This window comes from Pongo abelii, chromosome 4 (assembly GCF_028885655.2).
Source record: "Pongo abelii isolate AG06213 chromosome 4, NHGRI_mPonAbe1-v2.0_pri, whole genome shotgun sequence".
Taxonomy (NCBI): Eukaryota; Metazoa; Chordata; class Mammalia; order Primates; family Hominidae; genus Pongo; species Pongo abelii.
Genome location: NC_071989.2, coordinates 17,875,185 through 17,898,718, shown reverse-complemented (window position 1 = coordinate 17,898,718; position 23,534 = coordinate 17,875,185). Strand labels below are relative to the sequence as shown.

General features: G+C 40.4%; 1 long non-coding RNA gene across 1 annotated transcript in view; it reads right to left on the bottom strand.

Moving 5' to 3' along the window:
- Positions 1-4,983: 4,983 nt before the first annotated feature.
- The window catches only part of LOC112133472 (uncharacterized), a 40,136-nt gene continuing 21,585 nt past the window's right edge, over positions 4,984-23,534 (bottom strand). The window contains exons 2-3 of the long non-coding RNA XR_002915146.2: positions 11,149-11,290; positions 4,984-5,197 (exon numbers count right to left, since the gene is read on the bottom strand). This is a non-coding gene — a long non-coding RNA (uncharacterized LOC112133472). The remainder of the gene's footprint in view (positions 5,198-11,148; positions 11,291-23,534) is intronic.

The window sequence follows — 23,534 nt, the reverse complement described above, 5'->3', positions numbered from 1 at the left end:
CAGGTCAGAAGTCCCACTAGGCCGAGTGACTGCCTCCTGCACAAGGTCGAACAATGGACGTCTAGGGTGGGCCTGGCTGCGTGGATGTTGCCTTGACCTGGGAAAGGTCTGGCTGTGATCTGATTCCATTGCCTTAGGGTTGTGAGACCCAGGCCCGCTTGTCTGTTCTGCCTGCTGCTGTGAGGATGCTCTCAGCTTCCAAAGTTTCTCCCAGGTCTGGTCATGGGGCTCCCTGGATCTGCAGAGCCGGCACAGGAGAATCTCCCACATGGGGGAAGGGGGCAAATCTCCCTCTGGCTGGAGAGCTCTGTCATTTCAGGGGTTATAAGCAGACACAAATGGCAACTCAAAGAAGGGAGACCATCCAAAACTTGAAAATTAACCTCTGAAATAAAACAGAGATACATAATCTTTTAATAAAAATCAACTGCTATATACAATTATCTCTCATTATGATAGCTCAGATGATTGAATCAGACCAGTACTTAATGTCCATTGTTTCAGGGTATTCCTAAGCTAATCAGGGATTTATAGGCACGTTAATTTCATGGTTTCATCCACGCTCAGGGGAGGGGCAGATTCCCGGTGTGCCTCTGAGGGGCAGGAAATGCATGGGACATTTCAGAATTCTGTCTGCCTCAGATATTCTGAATGTTTGCATTTCACAATAATAAAGAACATATTTTCTCTGAAAATTTGACATTTTGTGAAGTCGCATGTTAGACAACCTAAATGTCTGAGCAAAAATCCCCCACTGATTCAGCAACAAGTTGTTTATCAGGTACTCTGAGGATAAACTGGGCTGGTAAGGGGAATATGGAAATATTTATTTCAATTTTTATATTATATACATATATGTATACACAGGTTGCAGAGAAGCACATAAGAGATAAAATTATTTCAAGCACAAAAATATGTATCACATTTGGAGAAAATTATGTTGGGTAAAAAGCATAAAATTAGTTCAGAAGATAAAGTAGACACTAAAATACCTGACTTTTAAAGAGCTTTCATATATTTTAAAATATTTGGTAGAAGATATGAAATTACTATATTATTGCCATTATGCTGAACATATTTAAAATAATGATCTAGTTATTTTATTTTTAAATAACAGAATTTGCAATATGTCAAACATCTTTTGCATTATTTAAACTCGTAATGAAAACTTAGAACCCTGCCTCTGCCTCTGCCTCTGCCTCTGCTCTCTCCCCTCTTCGGTCTCCCTCTCCTTCTTTCTTCGGTCTCCCTCTGTTGCCGAAGCTGGACTTGAAGCTGGACTGTACTGCCGTGATCTCTGCTCGCTGCAACCTCTCTGCCTCGGGCTCCTGTGGTTCTCCTGCCTCAGCCTGCCAAGTGCCTGGGATTGCAGGCGCGCGCCGCCACGCCTGACTGGTTTTTGTGTTTTTGGTAGAGACGGGGTTTCGTGGTGTTGACCGGGCTGGTCTCCAGCTCCAGGCCTCGAGTGGTCTGCCTGCCTCCGCCTCCCGAGGTGCTGGGATTGCAGACGGATGTTGCCCAGGCTGGAGTGCAGTGGCGTGATCTCGGCTCGCTACAACCTCTACCTCCCAGCCGCCTGCCTTGGCCTCCCAAAGTGCTAAGATTACAGCCTCTGCCCGGCCGCCACCCTGTCTAGGAAGTGAGGAGCGTCTCCGCCTGGCCGCCCATCGTCTGGGATGTGAGGAGCCCCTCTGCCCGGCCGCCCCGTCTGGGAGGTGAGGAGCGCCTCTGCCCGGCCGCCACCCTGTCTGGGAGGAAGTGAGGAGCGCCTCTGCCCGGCCGCCCCGTCTGGGAAGTGAGGAGAGTCTCTGCCAGGCCGCCCCGTCTGGAAAGTGAGGAGCGCCTCTGCCCGGCCGCCCCGTCTGGGAAGTGAGGAGCGCCTCTGCCCGGTCGCCCCGTCTGGGAAGTGAGGAGCGCCTCTGCCCGGCCGCCCCGTCTGGGAGGTGAGCAGTGCCTCTGCCCGGCCGCCCATCGTCTGGGATGTGAGGAGCGCCTCTGCCCGACCGCCCCGTCTGGGAAGTGAGGAGAACCTCTGCCAGGCCGCCCCATCTGGAAAGTGAGGAGCGCCTCTGCCCGGTCGCCCCGTCTGGGAGGTGAGGAGCGCCTCTGCCTGGCCGCCATCCCGTCTGGGAGGAAGTGAGGAGCGCCTCTGCCCGGCCGCCACGTCAGGGAAGTGAGGAGCACCTCTGCCCGGCTGCCCAGTCTGGGAGGTGAGGAGCGCCTCTGCCTGGCTGCCATCCCGTCTGGGAGGAAGTGAGGAGCGCCTCTGCCCGGCCGCCACGTCAGGGAAGTGAGGAGCACCTCTGCCCGGCCGCCACCCCGTCTGGGAGGAAGTGAGGAGCGCCTCTGCCCGGCCGCCCCATCTGGGAAGTGAGGAGCGCCTCTGCCCCGCCGCCCCATCTGGGAGGTGAGGAGCACCTCTGCCTGGCGCCACTGGGTCTGGGAGGAAGTGAGGAGCGCTTCCGCCCGGCTGCCCCATCTGGGAGTGAGGAGCGCCTCTACCTGGCCGCCCCGACTGGGAAGTGAGAAGCGCCTCTGCCGGGCCGCCCTGTCTGGGAGGTGAGGAGCGCCTCTGCCATGCGGCCCCATCTGGGAGGTGTACCCAACAGCTCCTAAGAGAAAGCGACCATCGAGAGTGGGCCATGATGACGATGGCGGTTTTGTTGAAAAGAAAAGGGGGAAATGTGGGGAAAAGAAAGAGAGATCAGATTGTTACTGTGTCTGTGTAGAAAGAAGTAGGCATAGGAGACTCCATTTTGTTCTGTACTAGGAGAAATTCTTCTGCTTTGGGATGGTGTTGATCTATGGCCTTGCCCCCAGCCCCCTGCTCTCTGAAACATGTGCTGCGTCAACTCTGGGTTAAATGGATTAAGGGCGGTGCAAGATGTGCTTTTTTAAACAGATGCTTGAAGGCAGCATGCTCATTAATAGTCATCACCACTCCCTAATCGCAAGTACCCAGGGACACAAACACTGCCCAAGGCCGCAGGGACCTCTGCCTAGGAAAACCAGAGACCTTTGTTCATGTGTTTATCTGCTGACCTTCTCTCCGCTATTACCCTATGACCTGCTATATCCCCCTCTCCGAGAAACACCCAAGAATGATCAATAAATACTTAATAAAAAAAAAAAAATCTCCAGCCAGTAAAAAAGTGGCGGCAAGTTCTTATGGTAGATCTGACAGATTTAAAAGTGTTTTGCCACCACCCTACACTGTTTAGCAAGGAATGTAATACTTCTTGCCCATTTATTTAGGTATTTTCTTCCTCACACTTACGTGATTGCTAAATTTAATGCATATGCTTGGCACGGTAGTGATCCTAGCACTTTGAGAGGCCGAGACAGGTAGATCACTTGAGGTCAGAAGTTTGAGAACAGCCTGGCCAAAGAGGTGAAACCCTGTCTCTACTGAAAATACAAAAATGGCTGCGCACAGTGGCTCACACCTGTAGTCCCGGCACTTTGGGAGGCCGAGACGGGTGGATCACGAGGTCAGGAGTTCAAGACTAGCCTGGCCAGGATGCTGAAGCTCTGTCTCTACTAAAAATACAAAAAGATTAGCCGGCCTTGGTGGTGTGTGCCTGTGGTCCCAGCTACTCGGGGGGCTGGGAAAGGAGAATCGCTTGAACCCGGGCGGCAGAGATTGCAGAGAGCTGAGATCATGCCACTGCACTCCAGCCTGGGTGACAGAGCAAGATTCCATCTCAAAATAAAATAAAATTAAATTAAATTAAATTAAATTAAATTAAAAGAATGGAGAGGAAGGCATGATTCATTCTTTTCCATTTGTTTTCATTTTCCTTTGTTTTCCTAATTATAAAGTAATAGGTGTTCACTGCAAATGATTTAGAAAGTATAATGAAGAAAATAAAAATCACCCATAATTCCACCACCCAGAGCTGCTAACATTTCATTGCATTTTCTTTTCATATTTTCTCTGTGCATTTTAACTTAATTTCCCAACCTTCTGTATATTCAGTTTTGTACCCAGTGTTTGTCACTTGATCTTACAGCATAAGTATATAACATCATTTATAAATATAATTTTAAAATCCAGGATATTATTCTATCAAGTACCTGTAGCCCGGTTTACCTAACTGTTCCCCTGATGTTGATATTCAGTTGTCTCCAATTTTCTGCTATTATAAATAAAGATGCAATGAACATAAAAAAAAAAGAAAACTTAGATGTCTACATAAAAATATATGAAGACTATAAAGATTTAAAAACTTTTAAAGATTAAAGACCAATGCCCCCCATACTTTATTTATGCCATTAATTACTAAACTGAGAATTACTCAGCTTCTCAGTTCAATAAATTAATATAAATGTTAAACTTAGAATTACTCAAATTCTAAGCAATTTGCCTTCTCAACATTTCTTTCCTAATTCTGATTTTGCTGGTACAAAATCAAAGGTCCTAAAAGAATCTGAGAACTTGGCAGCACTTCACTGCATATGAAGATATTAGTCTGTACTTGAATCAAGTAGTTGAAGCTTTCTTTTGATGGGTTTTCTTTATTTTTTGTTGAGAAAATAAAAATAAATTTACATTTTATTATATTGGCCTCTAATTAACATCATACTAAGTATTAAAGAAACTAGATTTTAATACTTCAATGTAAAAATTGGTCCGTGTTTGATATGGGCTTCTTTGACTTGCCTTCTGGTATTTAATTGAATGCAGAACACGACAGCAAGACCTGGAACTCATGTGACAATGATATTTAATTCAAGTTCATTTAATATTAACATTGTTGAAAATTTTTCCTTGCTGTAACATTAAGGATAATCTAATCACTTGGATTACTGGTGCTTCGGAAATAAGATTAACAATGAGAATAACATAGTGATAGTCTTCAATAAATAGAGCTTAAAATGGAATCTATGACAGTCAATGAAAAGAGTGACTCAAAGTTCTGAGACCTTATTATACCTTGATACTAAGTAAACAGTTTTACTTAACTCACCTGAGGGAGCATGAATGTGGTATAAGAACACCTGTGAAAGTCATGCATAATCCAACACCTTCACTTCCCCATCTCAGCAACACATATTTGCATCAGAGTCTTCGCAAGCCACCTAAGGCTTTCCCTTTTCAATATTTACTAGTATGAAAGGCATGATCAGTAGGTTATAAGCAGAAACAAATGGTAACTCAAAGAGGGAGAGCCATCCAAAACTTGAAAATTAACCCCTGAAATAAAACAGAGATACATAATCTATTAATAAAAATAAACTACTTTATACAGTTATCTCTCATTATACTCTAAGGAGAGACTGAATGTATCTAAGCTTTTTATATCCCCCATTTCTCTCTTAAAGACTATGTGGTTCTTTACCTACAGGCTAGAGAAGGGCCTACATTTATGATTTCTAAAATGAAGTGGGGATGAAGAGGCTATATACCCCAAGAAATATGCGAGATAATTGAGGCATAAAGAAAAAAATTAATGTCCATTTATGCTTATTTTTATCTAAAAAGCAAGAATTAAATTTCTAATATTTAATATACAAAATATAGCACATAAATAAAGTTTATAAATAACAAGATATATGCTGGTTTATTCCAAAATATTTTACTGGCTCACACCTATAATCCCAGCACTTTGGGAGGCCAAAGCAGACAGATCACTTGAGCCCAGGATCTAGAGACCAACCTAGGCAAGATAGTGAAAACCTGTATTTATTACAAAAACCTCAATTCCTTTTGCACCAGGCTAATACAAAAAATACTAAAATTATCTGGGCGTGGAGGCCTGTGCCTAAGGTCTCAGCTACTTGGGAGACTGAGGTGGGAAGATAGCTTGAGCCTAGGAGGTAAAGGTTGCAGTGAGCGGAGATTGCGCCCATGCACTCCAGCCTGCATGACAGAGCAAGACTCAGCCTCAAAAAAAAAAAAGGACGTGATCTTCTGCACAGATTAGATAACCTTCCATGTAAACTATCACAGAGGGGGAAAACCAGCTCATATTTTATAGTGCTCCAGAGAAAAATTACAGACACTTTCTAAGCATCAGTGTCAGGATAATTTTTGAATTGCTTTTTAAAAGGATAAAAGCACTTAAAATTTTTTCCACTAAAAAGTGTCATCATTCTTCATCCCATTATGCTTATTTCAGAGCATTATTCTTGCTCTGAAATCCCTTGTAATGTTTTTAAAGCATTTCTTCCATTTCTGTTCTATGCCCAATTAAATTTAAAAAAAATTTATGTCAGAACTGCCATTATTATTTTGCAGAATGTTTGCAAAAGCATTCATGACAATCAGAGCCTTTCTGGATACATCTATAAAGGTGCTGGCAGAGGAAAGTGGTAAAACTGTTACTCCCCCAAACTAATGATGTGGCTCTGGTTTTCAAATTAAAAATAAGAAAGAAACATACCAATTAGGTGGCTGTTTTTCAGATCCTTGACAGGCTCTTTTTAGATGTATCCTCTGTTTTGAATACATACTCAAAAAATATTTTTAACAAATATCTATTGAACATTTTTCTACATGCTATGTATCGTGGAGGAAATGGTGTGAATATGTACAAAATTTAAACTCTTCCTGCCTAGACATGAAAGATCTGATATTTTAAAGGTTTTTTTTTTTAATTTTATCCCTGGCAGGGGAATTTCTTAACTGTCATGGTCTTCCAGAAAACCAGTCAATGCCTTAGGTGCCCTAAATCTACCAAGCATAGTTCCAGGCATTTATTTCCTACTTGGTTTATCCTGTTGTAACTTCTTTAATTATTACACAGGCACTGAATTTAAACACATAATTGAAAGTGCTTATGATATTCAGAGACCATAAGTGTTTCATTTTATTGTCGCAAGATTTCTTGTTGGGTATCAAATAGGTATAAGCAGAAGTTAGCTCACTGATGACTCTAAAACGAAGCTGAAGTTTACAAAAACCAACACAGTGCTTACAAATTATTTTGATGCTTCCTTTTTTAGCTGAACAATATAAAAGGCAGCTGGAAAAGAAAGATGAGTTCCCTTCATGGTAGAACACAGGAGCTACATGGACTGGGAAGATTCATTCCAACTCTTCATTCTACCAGATCTGAATTGACTCTGCTCTCTAGTGGGCACCCCCATCCTTTAACTTCGGAGTATGGAAAGATCAAGACAGAAGAAAATAAAAGAAGAAGAAAATAAGGGGCAAGGGAACAGAAAAGAAAGAGCCATATGCTCTATAGGAACTGGCATTTCCTTAGGAGTGGAACAAGAAAATTCAAACCCAACTATGCCCCTCCATCCCCTAACTCTTCCCTATCGAAGCAAGCTGCCTCCTCTGAACCACAGTACTGAGATCTCTAACAATGCTGTGCCAGCTTTCCCCTGCCTTGTTCCTCTAACAGCTCTCCCCCCATCCTTGAATACTGAGAATCAGCTGACAAACTCTGGGTCTTAGAGATTTATATGCTTCACTTGTTTTTAGCATTGGGCGTGAAGATCCAAGGGGGTAACAATCACAGAGCATGGTAAGAAACACGTATTTATTCCTAAAGGCTTTCAGGTTGACTGTAGGGTGCATTTACCTTGGATGATTTGATTTCTGGGGGGGGGGGGGGGGGTGTGTGTGAGCATGTATGTGTTGTGTAAGGATTGTATTACCACTAAAACTCTCTGGAATATAGTAAGACCAATTTAGATTTAACACTTCGGTTAGTTGATTTTATTTTATTTTTTCTCCACAAAAATAAATAATTATTTTACTTTTTCTCCATAAAAATAAATGATTTTTTATTTTATAATTTCTGTTTAGGTACCATCACTGAGTGTTATTAAAAAGGGGAAAAAATGCAAGCTAAAAAGAAAAAAAAGGGAGAAAAAGGTAATTACCAACAAATTGTTAAGAATACATCTGTTTTTTTAACATTGCTTATTAGCATTTATTCCATAAGTATTTAGTGTTCACGAGATTATAGCAATAGTCTCCAGCTTCTCAGCAGACCACATTGTCACCTCCCTTAAAAAATTATATATATGTATAATGTATAGTACTTATATATTATATATTATATATAATTTTTATATATAGGTATGTATATCTATATGCCTATATAGATATATACACACCTATATATGTGTATGTATGTGTGTGTGTGTATATATATATATATATAAAGCACATATATATTAGATGGAAACGCATCAGTTCCTACCCTTAAAGGTGTCTACATCTGTGTCCAGATCAGGTTTTTCAGATTTCTCCCTTCTCTTTCATCACAATGATGATTCCTCCCCCACCTATAATTATTCTCTACCTGTGGTCTAAGTCCCACAGTAGCCTCTCTGAAAATGTCCCTTATTTATTTCTGTCTTTCCTCTCTACTACCTTTATCCCAGAAGCAGTTAAATACTGTCAAATATCTCCTGCCTTGAAAATAATTAACTACACTCTCCTCATCTACCCACTAGCTATTGGCTATTCTCCTCCCACCTAAGAACTGGGCTCCTTCTGAGAGTTGTCAATCTGGCCTGTCTCCTCTCGGTCAACTTCTGTTGACTTCTCAAGTCTGGCTTCTGCCTTCGTCATGCCACTGACACTCCTCTCATATGTCAAATGCAGGATTTGACAATGTTCACCACTCACTTCCTTTAAAAAAAATCCTCTTCCTGTGGCTTCTGGATCAGGTTCCCAAGCTATTCTAGGTTGATTTCCCTGTGTTGACGTACTTCCTTTTTTTTTTTTTTTTTTTGAGACAGAGTCTCACCCTGTCGCTCAGGCTGGGGTGCAATGGTGCCATCTTGGCTCACTGCAACCTCCACCTCCTGGGTTCAAGTGATTCTCCTGCCTCAGCCTCCTGAGTAGCTGGGATTACAGGTGCATGCTCCACGCCCAGCTAATTTTTTGTATCTTTATTAGAGACGAGGTTTCATCATGTTGGTCTCGAACTCCTGACCTTGTGATCCACCCGCCTCAGCCTCCCAAAGTGTTGGGATTACAGGCGTGAGCACCGCGCTAGGCCGACATACTTCTAAATCTCCTACTAAGCTCATCCTTTTCTAGTTGGCTGAATGGTCATCAATTATCAGGGTCGCTCTCTCAGCCTCTTACTTTCCTCCTTTTCCTGGTTCTCCTGACAACCTCATCCATTCTTGCCTCTTACAACCATCTCTATGCAATTAATACACCTCCCATTTTCTCCCTTCATTTTCAGCTCACAGAATTTCAAAAATTGAAGAAACACAACGGAAAGAGGAATAAAAAAATGTATTCCTCACACCATAGGTCTGGCGCCAACTTTGAAGGTGTTTTATTTCCCCAAAACTTTGTAGCATTTATGCATCTAAATGTTGCATTACAGGCTTTGGTTGTGAAGATCTTGATAAAAGCAGAATTCTTTGCACAGTATATGTTTTTAAACTGGAGATTAAATTGTCAACAAACTGCTTATTATATGTTTAGTAATATGACAAGAGGGGTTAGATGATGCTAACTTTGAATTGAATTATTAAATGTTGAATCTGGGTAATGAGTGCACAGGGACACATTATCTAGCATATGTTTAAATTTTCCATAATAAAAAGTTTCTTTTTAATTTCTACCCTCATAGTGCTTACGTGCTACTTTACAAAATAAAGAATTCTCAATTCAAAGGAATTGAACAAAAATTAACCTAATCTCATCACCCTTCAATGGAACTAGAGAAACTAAGTGACTTTTTCATGTTTTCTAGTTTCTTACACAAAAGTATTGATGAAAATGACAGCATATAAACTCATGTATTAAACATGAAATTTAACCAGAGCTGACTGTGTATTGAGCCCTTTCCAAGGGTCAAGAGAATTGAGATGAACCATTTGTGCAAAATATATACTACAGCCTTTTAACAAGTGAGCAAGCTAGAATAATGTAGAACATTTAGGGCAGACATCTTTAAGGTTTGCTATAAAAATCGCAGAGAAAGGAGCACACCACAAATCCTTCTACTCCTGAAAACATGGAAAACATGGATCTCTGAATCAGCTTTGAGAAGGTGACAGACAGCTTTGGGTTTTGTGCTTTAAGGACACCTCATTTAAAAATGAAGGTTTCTTGCATGTGCACTGAACACCTTCCCAAATGTTGTCACGTTGCCTGCAGGAATTTTTTTTTTTTTTTTTTTTTTTTTTTTTTTTTGAGATGGAGTCTCTCTCTGTCACCCAGGCTGGAGTGTGATGGTGCGATATTGGCTCATCACAACCTCCGCCTCCCAGGTTCAAGTGATTCTCCTGCCTCAGCCTCCCGAGTAGCTGGGACTACAGGTGCGCACCACCAAGCCTGGCTAATTTTTGTATTTTTAGTAGAGACGGGGTTTCTCCATGTTGGTCAGGCTGGTCTCAAGCTCCCGGCAACGGGTGATCTGCCTGCCTTGGCCTCCCAAAGTGCTGGGATTACAGGCGTGAGCCACCGCACCTGGCCTCCTGCTTGAATATCTTAAACACTCCTATCAACATAGGTGCCTGTAGTGGGCTGAATGGTGGCACTCAAAAAGATGCACATCCAGTATCATCTGTCTGGGTTCTCAGTGCAATCACATGTTCTGGGCTCTCAATGCAACCACCTGTATCCTTTTAGGAAAGGGTCTGAGTTTGGGGACAGACACACAGAGGAGAGATACACATAAGAGGAGTAGGTGACATGAAGATGGATTAAGGAGAAACACAGCCACAAGCCAAGGGACATCTGCAGCCACCAGAAGCTGGAAAAGGAAATGATCACATTCATCCCTAGAGCCTCTGGGGAGTAAGGCTCTGCTGATACCTTAATTTCAGACTTCTGGTCTCCAGAATTGTGAGGAAAGTAATTTCTGTTGTTTTAAGCTACCTAATGTGTGCTGATGTGTTACGGCAGTCCTGGGAAACTAATGCAGTGCTACGTTTCCTTCCTTCTGTTAAAGCTACTCAGCTATGCAACATCCTACTGGCTGCTACCTTAGAGTTGAAGAGAATTTGTGTCTCTAATAACATGATGACAGACTTTAAGAGGATTCCTTCAAGAACTTATTTGCATGAAGTAAGGTTCAGTCTTAGAGTTTTCAATATTCATCACATGAGGCTATAAGAAGGTCCCTTACCCTTCACTGCATGGGCCTCAGTGTGGGAGGGGGTGTGGAGTGAGTGCTTAACATCTGCAGATAAAGCAGAGTTCACTTAAACACTTACTGATCCATATCATGAGCAAAGTGGTGTGCTGTCACTGCTACTGTAATGGGCATGGCTGAAGACTGGTCCTGTGACCTTCCGCAGCTCAGAAGGATGCTTAATGGCATTTTGAAATAGGACTGCCTCTATAATTGGCAGGAACCTGTGAAAAATAAAAATGTAGGGCTTCTTGTTCAAAAATTATCCAGAATATCAAAACAGCAGAGAATTAAGTCAAGTACCAGGCTCTTCTGAGAATGGACCCTGTGCAACTGCACAGATCAAATGTCCATGAAACCAGCTGTGCTTAGACATGTTCAGTTCAAGGAGAGTGTGTTGTCAGGGAAAAACCTTCAGAGATGATTCTTCCAGCAAAAAAAAAAAAAAAAAAAAAAAGTGGGGAGTGGGAGTGGAACAAGCTTCCCCTATACCTCAGTGTGGCGGAGACCCAGGGACAGAATACCCTGGCAGCTGGTGAAGACAGAACCTCTCAAAGCAGAATGAGAGGCAACGAGCCATAGTACATCTACCAAATAATTAGAGACAGTGATGGGAAATAAACTGAAGCTCTGCCTGGTGATGGATATCAGAGGAAAGCAAGAGCGCCTTAGCAACATAATTAACAAAGGCTCTAACCTAGCCTTGAGCAAGCATATTTACTAACAAGCTAAATATAGATAGATATTAGTACACAGTAATAACATCAAACGTATTAATATGTATATGCTAACATATTGAAATTTATGTACACATACATGTATATCTATCTTTTAGCCACTTTCTCCTTATTGTCTTTATCCCATAGCATTTAAATACTGCCAAATATTATATATTACATGTATATACTACTATTTCATATGTATTAGTATACAATACTATTTTGGGTAATATATTTAATATTTTATAAAATTATATATAAATTATTTTTTACAATATACGATTGTGTATGTAGTACATGTGGCTTTTTTTTTGAGACAGAGTCTCGCTCTGTCATACAATATATGATTGTGTATGTAATACATGTGGCTTTTTTTTTTTGAGATAGTTTCACTGTGTCATACAATATATGATTGTGTATGTAATACATGTAGCTTTTTTTTTTTTTTTTTGAGACAGAGTCTTGCTCTGTCACCCAGGCTGGAGTGCAATGGCGTGATCTTGGCTCACTGCAACCTCCACCTCCCAGGTTCAAGCAGTTCTCCTGCCTCAGCCTCCTGAGTAGCTGGGACTACAGGCGCATGCCGCCATGCCTGGCTAATTTTTTGCATTTTAGTAGAGATGGAGTTTGTGTGCCCAGGCTGGTCGGAAACTCCTGATCTCAGGCAATCTGCCCGCCTTGGCCTCCCAAAGTGCGGATTACAGACGTGACCCACTGCGTCTGGCCAATACATGTGTATTTTATACTGTGGAGGGACCTCATGGGTGCTCTGAAGGAAGCATTTAGACCAGTGAATTTTTTTTAACCTTTATCTTAGGTTTGGGGTACAAGTGAAGGTTTGTTAAACAGGTAAAAACGTGTCATGGGGGTTTGTGGTACATAGTATTTCATTACCTGGGTACTAAGCCCAGTACCCAATAGTTATCTTGTCTGCTCCTCTTCCTCCTCCCATCCTCCACCTGCAGGTAGACCCCAGTGTCTGTTGTTTCCTTCTTTGTTTTTTGGTTTCTCTTTTTCACAAGACACAGTTTTACCCTGTCACCCAGGCTAGAGTGCAGTGACACGATCTCGGCTCACTGCAACCACCTCCCAGTTTCAAGTGATTCTTGCACCTCTGTCTCCTGAATACCTGGGATTACAGGCATGCACCACCAGCCTGGCTAATTGTTGTATTTTTAGTAAAGATGGGGTTTCACACCATGTTGGCCAAGCTGGTCTCAAACTCCTGACCTCAAGTGATCCACCCATATTGGCCTCCCAAAGTGCTGGGATTACAGGCATGAACCATCATGCCAGGCCATTGTTTCCTTCTTTGTGTTTATAAGTTCTCATCATTTAGCTCCCACTTATAAGTGATAGCATGCAGTAGTTGATTTCCTGTTCTTATTTTAGTTCGCTGAGGATAATGACCTCCAGCTCCACCCATGTTCTCTCTAAAGACAAGATCTCATTTTTTACGGCTGCATAGTATTCCATGGTGTATATATACCATATTTTCTTTATTTAATCTGTCATTGATGGGCATTTAGGTTATTTCCTGTCTTTGCTATTGTGAATAGTGCTGCAATAAACATTTGTGTGCATGTACCTTTATGGTAGAATTATTTTTATTTCTCTGGGTATATAAGCAGTAATAGGATTGCTGGGTCAAATGGTAGTTCTGCTTTCAGCTCTTTGAGGAATCACCATACTGCTTTCTACAATGGTTAAACTAATTTACACTCCCACCAACAGTGTATACATGTTCATTTTCTCCACAACCTTGCCAGGATCTGTTATTTTTTTACTTTTTCATAATAGCCATTCTGACTGGTGTGGGATGGTATCTCATTGTGGTTTTGATTTGCATTTCTTTGATGATCAGTGATATTGAACTTTTATTCATATGCTTGTTGGCTGCATGTAGGTCTTCTTTTGAGAAGTGTGCATTCATGTCCTTTGCCCACTTTTTCATGGGGTTGTTAGTTTTTCTCTTGTAAATTTGTTTAAGTTCCTTACAGATACTGGATACTAGACCTTTGTCAGATGCATAGTTTGCAAGTATTTTCTCCCATTCTGTAGGTTGGCTATTTACTCTGTTGATAGCTTCCTTTTCTGTGCAGAAGTTCTTAAGTTTAATCAGATCCCACTTGTCAATTTTTGCTTTTAGTTGCAATTGCTTTTGGTGTCTTTGTCATGAAATCTTTGCCCGTTCTTATGTCCAGGAAGGTATTGCCTAGGTTGTCTTCCAGGGTTTTGATAGTTTTGAGTTTTACATTTAAGTTTTTAATCCATCTTGAGTTGATTTTCACATATGATCTAAGGAAAAGGTCCAGCTTCAATCTTCTGCATATGGCTAGCCAGTTATCTCAGCACCTTTTATTGAATAGTGAGTCTTTTCCCCATTTCTTGTTTTTGTCAGCTTTGTCAAAGATCAGATGGTCATAGATGTGCAGCCTTATTTCTGGGCGTTCTATTCTGTTCCCTTGGTCTATATGCCTGTTTTTATACCAGTACCATGCTGTTTTGCTTACTGTAGCCTTTGTACTATAGTTTGAAGCTGGGTGACATGATGCCTCCAGCTTTGTTCTTTTTTCTTACAACTGCCTTGGCTATTCAGGCTCCTTTTTGGTTCCATATAAATTTTAAAATAGTTTTTTCTAGTTCTGTGAAGAATGTCATTGGTAGTTTGATACAAATAGCACTGAATCTGTAAATTCTTTGGAGAGAATAGCCATTTTAATGATATTGATTCTTTTTCTCCATGAGCATGGGATGTTTTTCCATTTGTTTGTGTCTTCTCTGATTTCTTTGAGCAGTGTTTTGCAATTCTCTTTATAATTTGTAATTAAACAATATTTTGCCAATTCTTTCACCTCCCTGGTTAGCTATATTCCTGTGTATTTTATTCTTTTTGTGGTAATTGTGAATGGGATTGTCTTTCTGATTTGGCTCGAGATTTGGCTGTTGCTGGTATATAGGAAAGCTCATGATTTTTGTACATTGATTTTTGTATCCTGAGACTTTGCTGAACTTATCAGCAGGAGGAGCTTTTGGGCCAGGACTATGAGGTTTTCTAGATATAGAATCATGTCATCTACAAACAGAGATATTTTGACATCCTCTCTTCCTTTTTGGATGCCCTTTATTTCTTTCTCTTTCCTGATTGCTCTGACTAGGACTTCCAATGTTATATTGAATAGGAGTGGTGAGAGAGGGCATCCTATCTTGTGCTGGCTTTCCAGGGGAATGCTTCCAGCTGTTACCCACTCAGTATAATGTTGGCTGTTGGTCTGTCACAGATAACTCATTATTTTGAGGTATGTTCTTTCACTATCTAGTTTACTGAGAGTTTTTAACATGAAGGAGTGTTGAATTTAATCAAAAGCCTTTTCTATGTCTATTGAGATAATCATGTGGTTTCTGTCTTTGGTTCTGTTTATGTGATGAATCACATGTATTAATTTGCATATGTTGAACCAGACTTGCATCCTGGAGATGAAGCGTACTTGACCGTGGTGGATAAGCTTTTTGATGTGCTGCTGGATTTGATTTGCCAGTATTTTATTGAGGATTTTTGCATCAGTGTTCATCAAGGATATTGGCCTGAAGTTTTCTTTTTTTGTTGTGTCTCTTCCAGTTTTTGGTATGAACATCATGCTGGCCTCATAGAATGAGTTGTGAAGGAGTCCCTCCTCCTCGATTTTTTAGAATGGTTTCTATAGGTATGGTACCAACTCTTCTTTGTACATTTGGTAGAATTCAGCTATGAATCTGTCTGGTCCTGGTTTTTGTTTGTTTGTTTGTTTAGTAGGTTATTTATTCCTGATTCAATTTCAGAGCCCGTTATTGGTCTGTTCAGGGAATGGACTTCTTTCTGGCTCAGTCTTGAGAGGGTGTATGTGTTTAGGAATTTATCCATCTAAGTTTTCCAATTTTTGTATTTTGTATGTAATTCTATATTATATGTATAGGATACTAAGGAGGGACCTGATAGAAACACTGAAGGAAGCATTCTAACCAACAAATTTCAAAAAAAAAATTTTTTTTGAGACAGGGTCTCATTCTGTCCCCCAGGATGACTGCAGTGCCGCAATTGCAGCTCACTGCAGCGTCAGACTCCTGGGTCAAGCAATCTTCCCACCTCAGCCTCCCAAGTAGCTGGGACTATAGGCATGCACTACCACTCCCGGCTAATTTTTTTTTATTTTTTGTAGAGGCCAAGATCTTGTTATGTTGCCCAGGCTGGTCTTGAACTCTTGAACTCAAGCAGTCCTCCTACCTTAGCCTCCCAAAGTGCTGGGATTACAAGCACGAGCTATTGCACTAAAAATAATTTTTTATTTTTAATTTTTATGGGTCCATAGTAGCTGTATATATTTATAGGGTACATGAGATATTTTGACACAGGCATACAATGCATAATGATCACATCAGAGTAAATGGGGTATCCATCACCTCAAGCATTTATCCTTCCTTTGTGTTACTAACAATCCAATTATACTCTTATTTTTAAATGTACAATAAATTATTGCTGGCTGTCACCCTGTTCTACCACCATTCTGTCTAATTCATTCTGTCTAGTTATATTTTTGTACCCATTAACCATCTCCACTTCCCCCTAACCCCATCCCCACTACTCTTCCCAGCCTCCGGTAACATACTTCTATTCTCTATCTCCACAAGTTCAATTGTTTCAAGTTTTAGCTCCCACAAATGAGTGAGAACGTGCAAAGTTTGAGTATCTGGATTATTTCAGTTAACATAATAACCTCCGGTTCCATCCATGTCCTTGCAAATGACAGGATCTCATTCTTTTTTATGGCTGAATAGCACTTCATTGTGTATATTACCAGATTTCCTTATCCATTCGTCTGTTGATGAACACTTAGGTTGCTTTCAAATCTTTGCTATTGCTTTCAAATCTTTGCTATTGTGCCTCAATGAACATGGGACTGTAGATCTCTCTCTAATATAATGATTTCCTTTCTTTTGGGTATATATCTAGCAGTGGTATTGCTGGATCATATGGTAGTTCTATTTTTAGTTTTTTGAGAAACCTCCAAACTGTTCTCCATAGTGGTTACTGATTTACATTCCCACCAACAGTGTGCAAGGGTTCCGTTTTCTCCACATCCTTACCAACATTCATTATTGCCTGTCTTTTGGATACAAGCCATTTTAACTGGGGTGATATCTCATTGTACTTTTGATTTGCATTTCTCTGATGATCAATAATATTGAGCAGGTTTTTATATACCTGTTTGCCATTTGTATGTCTTCTTTGGGAAATGTCTATTCAAATCTTTTGCCTATTTTCTAATTGGATTATTAGATTTTTTTTCTTATTGAATTGTTTGAGCTCCTTGGGTATTCTAATTATTAATCCCTGGTCAGATGGATAGTTTGCAATTATTTTCTTCCGTTCTGTGGGTTGTCTCTTAACTTTGTTGTTTGTTTCCTTTGCTTTGCAGAAGGTTTTTAACTTGGTATGCCCTCATTTGTCCATTTTCACTTTGGTCGCCTGTGCTTGTGGGGTATTACTCAAGAAATCTTTGTTCAGACCAATGTCCTGAAGAGTTTCCCCAATGTTTTATTTTAGTAGTTTCATAGTTTGAGGCCTTAGAGTTAAGTCTTTAATACATTTTGATTTGATTTTTGTATATGGCGAGACATACGGGTCTAGTTTCGTTTTTCTGCATACAGATACCCAATTTTCCCAGCACCACTTATTGAAGAAACAAGTCCTTTCCCCAATGTGTGTTCTTGACACATCTGTCAAAAATGAGTTCACTACAGATGTATGGATTTCTTTCTGGGTTTTCTAGTCTTAAGCCACTGGATTTTATCATGGCTCAAAAACAGAAACAATGAGAGAAATAAGTAGTAGAGAAATACGTTCTAAAGAACTTGTAGAACACAAAAAGTGGATTCTAGGATAAATCTGAATAGAAATTTTTCTATATCATATCCAACTGAGGGCTTTTCACTGATCTTTAATTAGAAGGCAAATGAGTTTATTATCATATGCAATCATGTTTTAAGGTTTTATAGCAATTTAAGCTTCCATTAACTTCCTGGTAAAATGAATATACTTTATATTACATGGTATAATTCAGTCATACTCAATCAAACTTTTAGTCATCTCAAAATGCCATGGGGTTTTAAAAAAAATGTGTAATCACAGTTACAGAGAGCAATGTAGATCACTGTATAAATTCTGTCATCAAAGTCTAGCATTCCACAATAAGCAACTCCAGAAAACAAGAGCCGTTTACAGAATGTTATCACAACCGAAAGTGTATTTCTATCTTGACACTATATTTCACCAAGCACAGGGGAGGTTAGAACGAAGAGTCAGACAAAGATCTTGCCTCAGAGAGCTTACACTCCAGGAACCAAAACCAAAATAGATATCCCTATATCTATATATCAACCTGTATCTATGTCTATAAGAAAAGTGGTAAATTCCAATGGAGGCTGAAATTTAGAAGTTAGAATAATCTCAATACTTCTTGAAACTCTCAAAATTGTCAATTTTCTCATTCCAATCCAAGTACTGTTAGTTGTCTGCATCCTTTTGTCTGTTCATATAGTGATACATCTTCATGATGAGCCATCTCCTGGCTCACCAGGGCCCAGTTACATTTTCAATAATCGAAATCCTTTTGCCTCTCATTCTCTCAGAGGAAATCACCATCTTACTGATAGCTAACACTGATTGAGCACTCTCCTAATTCCTGGCATGAATTATCTCATTTAGTACTTACAAAAATGCACAAGGGAAGTACTTTAATGTTTGCATTTTACAATTGAATAAACTGAGGTACAGGGACTATAGGAAATTTGCCCAGCATCATGGATAATAGGTGGAAGAGTCAGCATTAGGGACTGTGCACAGCTTGAACTCTTATTCTGTCTCTTGTACTGCCTCTGGATTAGGGAGAGCAGCTGCACTCCCAGTACTGCCTCTGGATTAGGGAGAGCAGCTGCACTCCCAGTACTGCCTCTGGATTAGGGAGAGCAGCTGCACTCCCAGTAGGTGAAATATTGTAACACCTGTGCCAGAGTGAGAATTACAGCTTAGAACTGGGCCCCAAGTACAGTAAATTATCAGAGCTTGCATTCTGGATACAGCTTCTTTCAGTGCTTTCTTATCCTCCCTTTTATGTATCTTATGTAATTCCTATCTCATACAACCTGGCCTCAATATTTAGATTGCCCCTTCACTGTGTTGTAGGGGTTTTTTTGATAGAAAGTTTGTTACTGATTATGCACTTTCCCCAGGTTTATTCAAAGCATTGACTCTTTCCCAGTGAAAGAATTGCTTCAGCTCATATGCTGTATTTTCCTGGGAATGGACTGGGGATGAGAGTTCTAGTCATACAATCCTGCACCTTCCTTATTCTTGGTAGAGGGCTTTGTTCTGACTACCCGCCTTTGAGGCTGCATCCCCTCCATTCCCCATGCCTCCCCACTTCCAGGTGCTATAAACCACCATTCTAAAAGTTTGAACCCTTGAACTCCTGTGGCAGGTAATCAAACGAAGAACTACTCATTTAGTCCAAGCTGAAAACAAATTCCCCTATTCTGTAGAACATAAACAGGGTTACACCTATATCACACCCTTAAATACTTCTGATCTGAAGAATCCTGGAATTCATACTGTCTACTCATGTTCCTCCCAACATCACCTATGCTGCCTTTATCACATATATGTGTTCTTCTTGTTAAAATGAAGGTATATAAAAATGCTGCTTAAGTATAAATAATCAACACACACACAAACACACACGCACACTAAAGATTCTTTCCAGAATGCATGTCTTTATTCCAAGTAAGAGTTAGCAACAAGTGAGTAAAATGTGCAGAGCTCTGATATGTTGGAGAGCTTCTTCAAAGAATGGAATATGGCCTCAAATTCCACCTGTAAACTGGCAACCTTGATTTACAAACAAGAGAACAGGGTAATATACTCACATAATTAACACTACCCAAAGACTGTAAAAAGTAAAGTAATATGTAATGTACCTAGTAAATATATGAGTCAACAATCCTTTGTCTTTTCATTGCATTTATGTTCTTAACCATTGGTGTTTGGGGGCCTTAACCATTGGAGCTTTGGGACCTCAATGTTTCAAATATTCTGTCTAGAAAATATTTTACATAAAAATATACTGTCATTCAGCTTTTTCATATCTTTGATCTTTTTTTCTTAATTTTTTTATTTTGACCTTCATTTTGGTTCATTCCTTTAAGTATTTCAAACTCATCTTACTGAAGTTACCCTCTCCCCTGATTTCACATCTCAAAGCAAATGAATACAGACACACACACACACACATACACACACACACGCCAAGATGGCAAAGGATGAATCCAAATTCACAAGAGCAATCAATAGCAAAACAGACACACTTAAGTACAAATATTTTTACATTCTAGTTCAATCAATGTTCTTCCCACTGAACCATGCTACTCCAGTAGGACATCTAGTACATTGTTACTGATCAGCAATTGCCAAATGTTTAACTATGAGTAAAAACAGCTTTGTGTTCAACCTATGAATGATACCCAGGTCAAAGCCAAACAGCCTCCAACCACTGCATTATTATCCCATCTATTGTTCCCAATTCAATGCTGCAGCCAGCCAAGGCAAATCAGCCTTTCCTGGTGGGTTTATTACCTTTCTATCACAGCCATACCTCCCCCAGCAAGAATAGGAACCCTGACTAAAGCAAATCACAATGTTACCATTCTGGAAAGAGGGGCTTGAATGCAGGCAGCCACCAGTACCAGCATCTCCTGCCAGGTGGAAGCACAGCTCTGTGTCACAGGACTTCTCAACAAAGACACATTTGGTTACCTCCTGACACAGAGGGTCAGATGGGCTTCATCAGCTATTCATTAAATTTTACCACAGTTCTTCATTTTCTCTGCCTACATCAAGCTTCCTCTATCTGGAATTTTCTCAGATGAACTGAGCTTTTAGCAGCATCCACTCTACTTCCAAATCATCAGTTTATTACAGGATTTATTCACCAAAATAGGTGCAGTTAAAAACATATTCAAATGGTATACTTTGACTTTTGACTGTTCTACTGTCTTCAGAGAAAGCAGAGAAAGAGTATTTCAGGGAGGAAATAATTTTATAATTATAAAACATTGGAGCCAGAAGGGCCTCAATTCCAACTGCTGTCTTGGAACTGTCTCTATACCTCGGTATAGAGAAGTTGAGGCAGTTTCAGGTCACACTAGAAAACCAGGCTAATATCTCAAACCGAAACTGAGGCCCCCAGACTCTCTGTAGAAACTTTTCGTCACCCACAATGTGTTGCCCCCTTACTGCACTATCAACATGAAGCAGCTGCTATCAGCAACTGGTCATTAGGCATCGGCAAGTGACTCGCATGCTGGGCTGGCTTTTATTCCCATTATTAGCTATTTATTTTCTTCATATTAAGTAACAAAGATAAAAAAGTAATCCAATAGCTCTTGGATTACTTTTATTTCCTATTCTTATTCACAAAACAAGTGAACAAGTATAAAGCTCTTATTACATGATAAATAGAAATATACATTACATTCATAAGCATTATCACTCATATATAGATAATGGCAACCAGAACCCTTAGCAATGGATTGGCTTTTTAAAAAAACTGATTTCAGATATTCAAAAAGTCTTTCTTTCATTGTTAATCATTATGGTATCAGAATAGTAACTATATAAAACATCTTTTTATTCTGTAATTATTTAGAAAGAAAAAAATTAAATTAACATCAACGGACCTGATTACAGGATTTAGTTGGTATCATGGGAACCATGGCATAGCACCGTGGTTCTCAGTCTCAGCTGCACATTTGAAACATCTGAGGAACTTTTAAAATCTCAATAGCCAAATCATAGTTACAACTGGTTATTTTTTTAAAAAGTCTATAGATGACGAGTTGGTGGGTGCAGCGCACCAGCATGGCACATGTATACATATGTAACTTACCTGCACATTGCGCACATGTACCATAAAACCTAAAGTATAATAATAATAATAATAATAAAAGAAAAAAAAAAAAGTCTATAGAGTTGGGATCAAACCATCAGTAGTTTTAAAACTCCTCAAGAAATTTCAATCTGCAGCCAACCAAGTCTGACGATCACTGGCATAATTACAAGCGTTATATAAAATATATACAACATTGCGGGCGGGGGCCAGGGCGGTGGCTCACTCTTGTAATTCCAGCACTTTGGGAGGCTGAGGCGGGCAGATCACGAGGCCAGGAGATCGAGACCATCCTGGCTAACACAGTGAAACCCCGTCTCTACTAAAAATACAAAAAATTAGCCAGGCGTGGTGGCGGGCGCCTGTAATGCCAGCTACTCGGGACGCTGAGGCAGGAGAAGGGCGTGAACCCAGGAGGCGGAGCTTGCAGTGAGCAGAGATCCTGCCACTGCATTCCAGCCTGGGCGACAGAGCAAGACTCCGTCTCAAGGCCAGGCGCAGTGGCTCACACTTGTAATCCCAGCACTTTGGGAGGCGGAGGCCGGCGTATCACGAGGTCAGGAGTTCAAGACCAGCGCGGCCAACATAGTGAAACCCCGTCTCTACTAAAAATACAAAATTAGCTGGGTGTGGTGGCACATGCCTGTAGTCCCAGCTACTCGGGAGGCTGAGGTGGGAGAACCGCTTGAACCCAGGAGGCAGAGGTTGCAGTGAGCTGAGACCATGCCATTGCACTCCAGCCTGGGTGACAGAGTGAGACTCCATCTCAAAAAAAAAAAAGACTACTTCTCAAAAAAAAAAAAAAAATATATATATATATATATATATACACACACACAACATTGAATCCTGCATCTGTCCCGTACTTTATAAACTTGGGCAAGTTTTTTATCACTCTCTGCCTCAGTTTCTTTTCAGTAATACGATGGTGATGATTGATGATGATGATGACAATGATGATACTTACCTTGTAGTGTTGTTATGGGGATCATTGTTAAGGTACATAAATCTCTCCCACAGCACATGACAAAGGACTGGCAGGCAACTAATATTAGATATCAGTTTATGCAAAAATTCTATTTCCATTTGTGGTAGAATAGCTGGTATCAGACTAAATCTCCTATAATAAGAATTATAAACTCCAGACAAAATTTTTTTAAACTGTTTGAAGGCACTGGTGTACAATCCAAAGCAGGCAGAAACTGAAGGAGCACAGTAGGTGAGCTCCGTAATTAGTTGGCTTTTCCCCTGATAACACGTTTAGGCTCCCTGCAGTACACGGAGAAAATGAAAATCAACCAAGAAATGTAATCCTATTGGGAAAAGGACAGGAAGACTGAAGTTCAGAGATTCTAGCAGAACATGAAATTGGAAGAAAAATATTCAGAAAAAAAGGGAGACACAGAGGGGATACTGCCAAATCTGCAAACAAACTGTCCTGGAATCCTTGGCTTTTACCTAAACTGTCTATTTTCATGGTGAGAATCCAAGAAATCCAGAAGAAAGCAGCACCTGAAAGGATAAAGAACTGAGAAACTATCTCAGCAGCTACCTAGTGACTCTCCAGCCTACAGCTCAAGTCTGGCTAGGTTAGAGGAGCTTGATAAATACCGTTGCTGCTCATTAAGACTCTACAAGGACCACACATTAGGAGTAAGAAACACATACCGTGACTAAGGTCTATGGCACAGAACTAAGGGAAAAACTAAAACAGATGCCCATTCAAAAACTCTAAAACCAAGCCTCCAAAAGATCAACGGAATATGCTAGTA